This window comes from Ictidomys tridecemlineatus, unplaced genomic scaffold (assembly GCF_052094955.1).
Source record: "Ictidomys tridecemlineatus isolate mIctTri1 unplaced genomic scaffold, mIctTri1.hap1 Scaffold_67, whole genome shotgun sequence".
Classification (NCBI taxonomy): Eukaryota; Metazoa; Chordata; class Mammalia; order Rodentia; family Sciuridae; genus Ictidomys; species Ictidomys tridecemlineatus.
Genome location: NW_027524711.1, coordinates 341,495 through 351,460, shown reverse-complemented (window position 1 = coordinate 351,460; position 9,966 = coordinate 341,495). Strand labels below are relative to the sequence as shown.

Genomic DNA, 9,966 nt, shown 5'->3' with positions numbered 1-9,966 from the left:
ACAGACAGAAGAAAATATATGGAGAAGAACTGATGTCTTCCAATGTTATCAGCTATAAAAGAAATAATACAGAGATCCTGAAGGGCCAGAAATTATTAATGTGACTTTAGAAATTGGATAAAGGCGAAGGCTCGGAGAAATTGGAGAATCACGATTAAAAGTCTAGATTTTTTTAAAGAGACTGTTGGTAGACATGAATTTCAAAACTGATCTGTTGAGAGTTAGATAGAAATCTCTAGTGCCTTAGAAGATACACATATGCCATAAACAGAATATTAGTATAACTATGAGTATTAAAACACAGCAGGAGTGGACCTAAGGGCAAAGTGAGAAATATATAATTGAGAATGTGATGAAAGATAAGTCTTAATATATAGTGATCAAAACTTGTCTGAGTTTTGTTCTTTTTTATGCAAAGCAGAATTTGTGATGAACTTTAGCTGAAGGGATTTCCAAGGAAAGTGTGAAGGGAACAATCTGATTTTTCTTTGCTGGGTATAAACAAACTTATATAAGAAAACAAAAAAAAAAAACAATTTGAGAAAGGAACTGTTAAGCTAAAAAAAGAAAAAGAACCCAACACTTGGTAATTGGGGAAGATCTAAGCCTGTCCAAATTGTGAAGAACATTAAAAGAAGAAAATTCATCATTGGAAAAGTACACTCTGGTGACAGGACCAAGAGTCTAGCTGGTCGACTCCCGGCCTGGGCATCTGGCATGCCCTTGGCCTCAGTTGCAGCCACCGGCAGACTCTCAGCATCCTGGCCACCACAGAGATGCGCAGCCCAGTCCCCTGGCTCTGGGCGCCCTCTATCAGGGAAGACCTGGGTGGGTGAAGGATGTCTGCTCGCCCCCTAGTGTCCTCCCTCCCGAGAGGCCGCGTGGAGAGGGAGTTTCTGATGGCCTTGGTGAGCCTGCTGGTGGAGCAATTGCCCTGGCCAGAAAGGGAGGGAAAGGAGGCAGCGAGGGCCGCCACAAGCGCGGGAACGCGTTGAGAGCCTGCGCAGGTGCTGGGCCACAGTATGCCACTGGTGGCCATGCCCATGTAGCCGCTGTTGCTGCCCCTAGCCTGGGCCAGGGGTCCTGTTGACAGGGAGCCGCTGGCCTTGGCTGGCCCTGGGGCAAAGCCGCTGCTGCCCAAGGAGAAGGGCTGGACCAAAAAGCCTCCCCAGCACTAGTCCCCTGCCTCCACCTGGCAGTCGAAGCCTGCGCTGGAGACCCAGCAGGCAAAGTTATAAAAGTAGGAAAACTCAACGAATTCAAATGAGGCCAGTGAGTTCAGCGATATTGCAAACTGGCCAACACCAGGAGAGTTAGCATTGAAAAAACCTTTTTGCAATCTCAAAGTGTCATCAGCTAAAGAAATAAGAAGCCAAAAATTACAAAAGAAAAAGAAAAGAAGATTGAAAAGAGGAGTAACAGTGAGATTAAGAAAATTGGGAAACAAAATTAGATGGTCCCATTGAAAATGTCAGTGATGATGAGGCCCAGTCAAGCACTCAAGGAAAGAGAGCCAATAATTACTTCAGTAGAATAAACTTGGAACATGACTTTTTTGTCAGAGAAAGATGGATGAGAAAGGTTTTTTGCCTATTTCCCTGATTGGCTCTAAGAACAAACTTTAACCTCATTTTAGAGGCCCTGAAGGACAGCACAGAAATAGAAGTTGCAGGTGAGAAAATGAGGAGAAAGAACCAGAAATGGCCAATCCTGGGCCATTCTCCCAACAGTGTGCCACAGACAAACTTCTCTCGGCTGATGAATTGTCCAAAGTTTGTGCAAGGACAAGCTTTTTGCTCACAGACACTCAGGGTGATGATCTACTGATGCCCTGAATGTCATCTGATGAGGATGTGCAGTAGAGCAAGTGGCTCACTGAAATGCATTGTAAATACTGGAACAAAGCATGCTGTAGAGATAGAAACCACCAGACTGCCTACTGTGTGAGAGTATCCACTATTGACCCCTCAGCTGCATGACATTGGAGATGACCACTTGAGCCATGACCCAAGATAGAGCTGGGGACAACTGCTGACATTCCAGGAGCTGCTTGCCCTTTCCTGTGCGGCTGGACTGAGATGGCATGTCTATTTTTACTTGAGAGGGAAGGTAATTGTTACCACTGTGGAAATACTTCAAGGTTCTGTCTTTTGTTTCCAGGCATATGTACTTGGGTCCAGGTCAGTAAAGCAGAGAAAGAGGACTGTGTAGATTTTCTCAGCTTGACAGGCTTTTGGCTCTTGGTCTTTCCTTTGCCATGGTGAACATTGCATAACTCATGTATTAAGGTGTTTCACATGGACTGTAAGTTTTATTAATTGAACATTTAAGGGGTAAGAAATTAAAGAAATAAACAAGGGTATTTTTTTCAATTTTATTCAAAATGTATTTTTGATACATCAGTATAAGTCCTGCCCATCAGAAAAGCATTAATGATGGACACTTTAAAAATTTTTATCTCATATTACTTTGTCAGCCATGTACTTCTAATGCAGCAAGCAACTTATTTTAAAAAGTTGAATAAATGTGACATTGTTTGCTTTTTAAATTTATTTTGTTTTTTATTTATATATAACAGCAGAATGCATTACAATTCTTATTACATGTATAGAGCTCCTTTTTCATATCTCTGGTTGTATACATAGTATATTCACACCAATTTCTGTCTGCATATATGCACTTTGGATAATAATATTCCTCACATTAAGCCATCATTAATTACCCCATGCCTCCTCCTTTTCCATCCCACCTCTTTGCCCTATCTAGAATTTGTCTATTCCTCCAATGCTCCCCCTTCCTATCCCACTATGAATCAGCTTCCTTATATCAAAGAAAACATTTGGGATTTGGTTTTTTATGATTGGCTAATTTCACTTAGCATTATCTTCTCTAACTCCATCCACTTACCTGCAAATGCCATTATTTTATTCTCTTTTTATTTCTGAGTAATATTCCATTGTGTATATATGTCACTTTTTTATCCATTCATCTATTGAAGGGAATCTAGATTAGTTCCACAACTTAGCTATTGTGAATTATGCTGCTATAAACATTGATGTGGCTGTATTCCTGTAAGATGCTGTATTTAAGTCTTTTGGTTATAGATTGAGGAGAGAAATTGCTGGTTCAAATGGTGGTTCCATTTCCAGTTTTCCAAGAAATCTCCATACTGCTTTTAATATTGGCTGTACCAATTTGCATTCCCACCAGCAGTGTAAGAGTGTACCTTTTTTTCCACATCCTCACTAACACTTATATGTTTGTATGCATAATAGCTGCCATTCTGACTGGAGTGAGATGAAATCTTAGAATGGTTTTGATTTGCAGTTCTTTAATTGCTAGTGATGATGAACATTTTTTATGTGTTTGTTGATTTTACTGTTTGCTTGTTTTTTAATGATATAATGGCTGATTGTAAAGGTTAGATTTATCTTGGTCCAAGATGACATTTTTAACCAGCTTATGAACAATCATTGGTAAGATGGATAATATAGAAAATACTTTTCCACAGGATAGTTAATTTAAGTCATTTAAATTGGTGATTCCATTAGCCATTTGTGTTATTAATAAAATTATAAAAACAAAATCATGAATAAAAGACTCAAGCTGGTTAACTTTATGCTGAAAATTTTTGAATCATGGATCTGTTTAAAGATTTTTATCAGAAGCCAAAAATAGAAATGGTGATATCAAAAAATGTTCGGTGGAGCACTGTCCTTTCTAATAATGTGTATCTTTGTGATGCCTACAGACAGACAAGTGGAGTTTTGAGAATGGCTTAGTACAGAAATACAACTGATAAAAACAGATTTTCTTTTTTTTTGTGGACTGACAGAATCAGAATTCAGGCATATATTAGAAACCTTTAGATGTCAAAATTCTTTAGGCAAGAATTAAGGATGTTGAGCCATTAGGCTGCAAATATGTATGAACCTTTAAGAAAAAAGCATAATGGACTTGAAGGCAGATGCTGGTGGAGCAAGGGAAAGAGTGAATAAATAAATGGAATCTGAGGCCTGGGGGTCGATCTTTGACTCTAGCAAAGAGAGTTGCAAGTCATAGATTACCCTCTAGGCCTTAAAACCTAACAGAATTTTTTTTGCTAGATTTGAACTTGAGACTGGTGAACCTCTCTTACATATAATTTCTTTTTGAAATGGAATATATATATATATATATATATATACATATATATATATATATATATATATATACTCTGTCAGTCCTACTATCATAATTTGAAGACAAATAATTTGCTTTCTAGATTCATAGGTCCACAAGTGAAAATAAATTTTACCTCAGTTTGGATCATATCCAGAGTGTCACCCATTTAAATGCATTAAATGATGAGATTATGACTTTTGAGCTTATAATACAGAGATGATGATTTAGAGATGATGATAAAGAGATGAGATTCTGGTTGAGATTTTGGGGGATGTCTGGATTGATATATTCAATACATATTGAATATATTTTGCAAATAAGATGAATTTTAAAAGGCCAGAGGATGACTATAGTAGGCCGAATTGTCAATTCCATTAATATATTTTCTCATCTCAAACCTTGATATGGTAAATTTTAACTTCTTTGAGAAAAGGACCTTTGCATATGTTAAGACATTGAGATTTTTCTATTAAGAAACCATTTGGATTATCTTAGTCTGGCCTAAATACAACAGAAGCGATATTATTTGGGTATGACAGAGGAATCTTTGATATAGCAGAAAATGAGAACATAAAAAGAAGGGAAGATGTGATGTGAACAAAGAGGGAGACATAGGTATAGTGTGACTACAATTCAAAAAAGATGAGGAATTTCACCCAAGACAGTATCCTAGAGTAAAATTGAAGTTTTTTTCCCTTAACTTCAGAGGGGTAGAGGTATCCTCTAGGCACTCAAGCAGGCAGTAGCAGCCTGTTACTTACAGTCCCTATAATTTCCTGTTCCAGTTTATTAAATCTTAGGCTTTTCTGCAAGTACATGACTCATATGGAAGTCCTTCTGCCAATCAAGAAAGACAACTTAAAGGAGCAAGAAATTGATATGAAAATCTTAATTGCATGAAGGCCATGATAAATTGCTAACTACATGTGGAATTATATTTTGTAGAGTGACATTGTGTAGCAGAAGCAGCAGAAGCTTTGTTTCTATCTTTTAGTTGAAAACTGTCTCATATTGACTGGCTTTCCTTTAATCACCAAAGAATAAACATCAGTGAACCATATGACCTCAGGGTGGGGCAGTGGCTGATCCTTTAAATCCCATCGTATACTGGTTTCTTCTGCCAGTATATGTTGACAGTCATGAGTGACGGGTTCTGATGATTGTTCAGGTAGTAGTGTAGCCGGGTTAAGCGGGGCAGGGGGTCCCAATATTATTCTGTCCTTGTCAAGCAACAGGCTCTGATAGTGTGTTATTCTAGAGTTTGATAGCCATCTGTCTGGTGGCTGGCAGATGATGCTCTCTAGGGCATGGGGGGCTATAACGGTTAGCTTCTGCCCCAGCGTTAACTTATCAGCATCTTTGATTAGTAGGGCCGCCGCTGCTATAGCTTTTAGGCAATGGGGCTATCCACTAGCCACTGGGTCCAGCTTTTTAGATAAGTAGGCTATAGGCCTTTTCCAAGGTCCTAAAATTTGAGTAAGCACTCCTCGTGCTATTCCTTTCTTTTCCTCAATGTAGAGAGTAAAGGGTTTTTCTACATCTGGGAGTGCTAATGCCAGAGCAGATAGCAACACACTTTTGATGTTATCAAAAGCTTGTTGGTGTTCAGGGTTCCATTAGAATTGGGCATTTACCTTTAACAACAGGTATAAAGGAGCAGCTAAGGTTGCAAACCCAGGTATCCATAAGCTGCAAAACCCAGCAGTCCCAAGAAACTCTCTGAGTTGCCTCTTATTAGATGGGGGTGGTATCTGTACAACAGTTTATTTTCTGGGCTCAGTGAGCCATCGTTTACCGCCCCTAAGGGAATAGCCCAGGAAGATTACTTCTTGCTGGCAAATTTGGGCCTTTTTGACAGAAGCTCTATACCCGAGTTGAGCAAGCTCAGATAGTAGTGCTTGGGTCCCAGACTCACAGTTTTCCTTGGTGTATGCTGCCAGTAGCAGGTTATCCACATATTGGAGTAGGGTGACTTTAGGGTGCATGGTTCTGAAGTTATTGAGATCTCTGTGGAGGGCTTCATCAAAAAGAGTGGGGGAGTTTTTGAACCCCTGTGGAAGTCTGGTACAAGTTAGTTGACCAGATGTTCCAGTTTCTGGGTTTACCCACCCAAAAGCAAACAGCAATTGACTATCTTTATGCAGAGGCAAGCAAGAGAAAGCATCTTTTAAGTCCAGGACAGTATACCATTTTTGCTCGGGGTTAAGGGTGCTAAGCAGATTGTACGGAATTAGGTATTGTGGGGTGAATGTCCTGCACTCTGTTGTTGATCTCTCTTAGGTCTTGAATGGGGCAATAGTCCCCAGTTCCTGGCTTTTTTACTGGTAGCAGGGGAGTGTTCCAGGCCAATTGACAGGGCCTTAGGACCCCTAAGGCCAGATATTTCTGAATATGGGGCCTTATCCCATCTTTAGCTTCTTTGCTCAGAGGATATTGTTTAATATTAATTGGGGAGGCTGAAGTTTTTAACTCCACTGATATTGGAGGTTGTTTTACAGCTAGGCCTAACTTAGCAGTTTCTGCCCAGGCATCTGGGTAATCTGTTATCCATTTCTGGGATAGCTTGCCTGTTTGATCAGTCTTGGGGGGTGTGAAGAGTTGATGTTCATCTTCTACTGACATAGTTAAAGCCATGACTATAGGAGTTTTTACTGAAGGATTTAGAAATTTCACTTGGGGGCCTTCAGGGTTAAAAGTTATTCTGGCCCGGAGTTTGGTGAGCAGATCTTTACCCATCAATGGGGCTGGGCATTCTGGGATCACTAGGAAGGAGTGATGGAATTTTCCTTTTCCCAGGTCCATGGTCCTCTTAGTTTTCCAAGCCCGATATTTACTGCCATTAGCCCCTTGAACTAGAGCCCTTTTAGTTGATAGAAGGCCCAATGGGGTCTTAAGGCCTGAGTATACTGCCCCTGTATCCACTTCAAAGTTTATTGGGGTCCCCTCCACTTCAAAAGTTACTTTGAGCTCGAGGAGGGGATCTGAGCCCCTACTTTCCTAGTCATCCTTCAAAGTTCGAATGGCTGGTTGGCATGGCTGTTTCTTTTTAGGGCATTCTTTGACCCAGGGTCCTTTTTCTCTACAGTAGGCACATTGATCTGAGGCCAGATGTGGCTTCTGGCGTGGGCCCAGGTATCCCTTTCTGTCTCCCTGTCTCCTAACTTCTGGCCTATTTGTTGTTGTGGCCAGGACCTTAGTCAATGCCTCAGTCTGTCTTTTGCTTCTTTCATCCTCCCTTTGCTCCCTTTCTTTCTCCATTCTTTGTTCCTTCTCTTCCTCAGTTTCTCTGTTATAGTATACCTTCTTGGCTTCTCTGACTAAATCTCTCAAAGTCATATCTTGTAATCCATCTAAGTGTTATAACTTTCTTTTAATATCCAGGGCAGCTTGCCCAATAAAGGCCATTGTGACAGATGCCTTTTGATCCTCTGCCTGAGGATCAAAAGGAGTATATCTCCTATATGCCTCCATAATTCTCTCCAGAAACATAGAGGGAGATTCATTAGGCCCTTAAATAATGTCTCTTACCTTGGCCAAATTAGTTGGCCATCTAGCGGCTGCTTGGAGACCCGCTATTAGAGCCTGGCAATAAGTGGACAGATGTTCCATACCATCAAAGGTGTTGGGGTCACAGTTGGGTCGGTTCAAGGGGAAGTTGTGTCGGTTGCCCATCTGGTCCGAGGATATATTTTTTTTTTAGCTTCCAGGAGGATTCTCTTTTGTTCCTCTGTCATGAAGAGAGTCCCTAGGAGTGGTTGACAGTCATCCCAAGTAGGCTGGTGTGAAAATGCCGGTGAGTTCTTTGAGTTTTTTTTTTTTTTTTAGCTGGTCCAGTTTCCTCCAGGGGAGGAGGGGCTGTGTGTGCCTTGGGGAAGTAATCTGGAGGGTGCTGGGCCGGCTTAACCTCCTCCAATGGTGGAGAAGCTGAGTCAGCAGCAGGGGAATTACTTAGAGAGTGTTGGGGGTTGGGTAACAAAGGCAGGGGATAAGGAAAGGGAGGAGAGTTCAGCATAGTCAAATCTTGAGACTCAGGGAGAACAAAGGGTGGAGAAGGATCAGAGGGTTTGAGAGATAGAATCGTGGGGGGAGGAGTAGGAGCGGGGGCAGGGACAAGGAAAGACTTCACCCATGGAGGAGGAGATTTGCAGAGGTCCTGCCAAGTTAAGATATACGGCTGTTGATCTTGATGGCTATGTGGTCCCGGCTGAAAGACAAAGACAATATTTTTGACTTTTCAAATTAGTGGGAAGTAGAAAGATCCTTCTGGGGGCCATCCAACTCCAAAGGTGGGCCATTCTGAGACATGGAGAGTCTGCTAGGTCTGGAATTTTACTGAAAAAGAAAGATTTTGAGCCCTTATGTGGACTACAGTCAAGTGATCAAGGGTCAAGGTCAGAGGCGTGGAATGACTCTGTCCCATAATGAAAGTTACTTGAACAAAGACAGGGACAATACAAACGTGACATAAACATGGACACACAGTAAACAGTAAACGTGTAACACAAGTTCAGAGGCAAAGATTAAAAACAGACAGTGAATTCAACCTGAGAGAAAGAATAGTTGCCGGCAAGACCAGACGGGTTGGCAGCAGAATACAGATGAGGGCACCTTCGTCCCTCCCAGATGGGGGTACTTCCGTCTCCCCCCATAGTCTCTCAAAATGTCCCTTGAGAGATGTGGCCTGTGGCTTCAGGGACACGTCTGTCCACCACCGCCAGGGGGAGTCATGCTCTCCGCTGACAACCACACTCTGCCAACCCAAACCAAAAAACCAGAAGGCTCTGAGAGTTCACGCTCTCCGCTGAGCCAAAAAACCAGAAGGCTCTGATAATTCACGCTCTCCAGCCAAAAAACCAGAAGGCTCTGAGAGTTCACGCTCTCCAGCCAAAAAACCAGAAGGCTCTGAGAGTTCACGCTCTCCAGCCAAAAAATCATAAGGCTCTGAGTTCACGCTCTCCAGCCAAAAACCAGAAGGCTCTGAGAGTTCATGCTCTCCAGCCAAAAACCAGACTCTGAGTGATCGCAAAGGAAAAACAAGAAGGAGAAGAAGGAGGAGGAGAAGAAGAAGATAAGGTGCCTTACTTACCCCCCTAAAGGAGTCTTGTTGAGGTCTCCCTGTCCGGCAATGCACAGTTCCCGGGCGATGCACCAAATGTAAGGGTCCGGCGAAATGTCGGAGTAAGAGACCACAAGAGACTGTCTTATGCAACAGCAGAAAGGTGAGTTTATTTGGAGACCAGCATGCTGGGGCCTGAGCTCTCTATAGCAAAGAGAGATAGAGCCCTGAGAACAGCTTAAGCAGAGCTTATATACTTTCCTTGGAGAAGGCAGGGAGAGAAGTTACATTTTGTAGTTTGGAAGTTGAGGACAGCTCATTCTGGGAACAAGATTAGCAAAGAGTTCACAGTTGGGGACAGCACATTCTGGGAACAAGATTAGCAAACAGTTATTAAGATTTCAACAGTGTTTTGTTAAGCATATAGAAAAACGGAGTGACAAGTACCTATTTTATTAACCTTTCACTAGACAGCTGACCTTGGGTATGTTTGCTTGACTCTGTCAACTTTTGAAAAAGTCACAGGAAGATAGGTGCAGTCTCCTCCTCATGGGGTTCTTGGAAACACCTGGTAGGAGAAAGTGGTTTCCAAGGAAGTGACCTCATCTCACTTTTTTCATTTGAGTGACCTCACTTCACTTCCTTGGTGATAGAACTCTCTTAACAAAGAATAAAGGTATCTAGGCACCCAGAGGCAGATACAGTCTCAGTCTTCTCAGTTGTTTTGCCTCACCCAGTACAGAGTC

General features: G+C 41.9%; 1 pseudogene; it reads right to left on the bottom strand.

The window, feature by feature from the left end:
• Positions 1 to 5,147: 5,147 nt before the first annotated feature.
• On the bottom strand, positions 5,148 to 7,973 carry LOC144374383 (uncharacterized; annotated as a pseudogene).
• Positions 7,974 to 9,966: the final 1,993 nt, after the last annotated feature.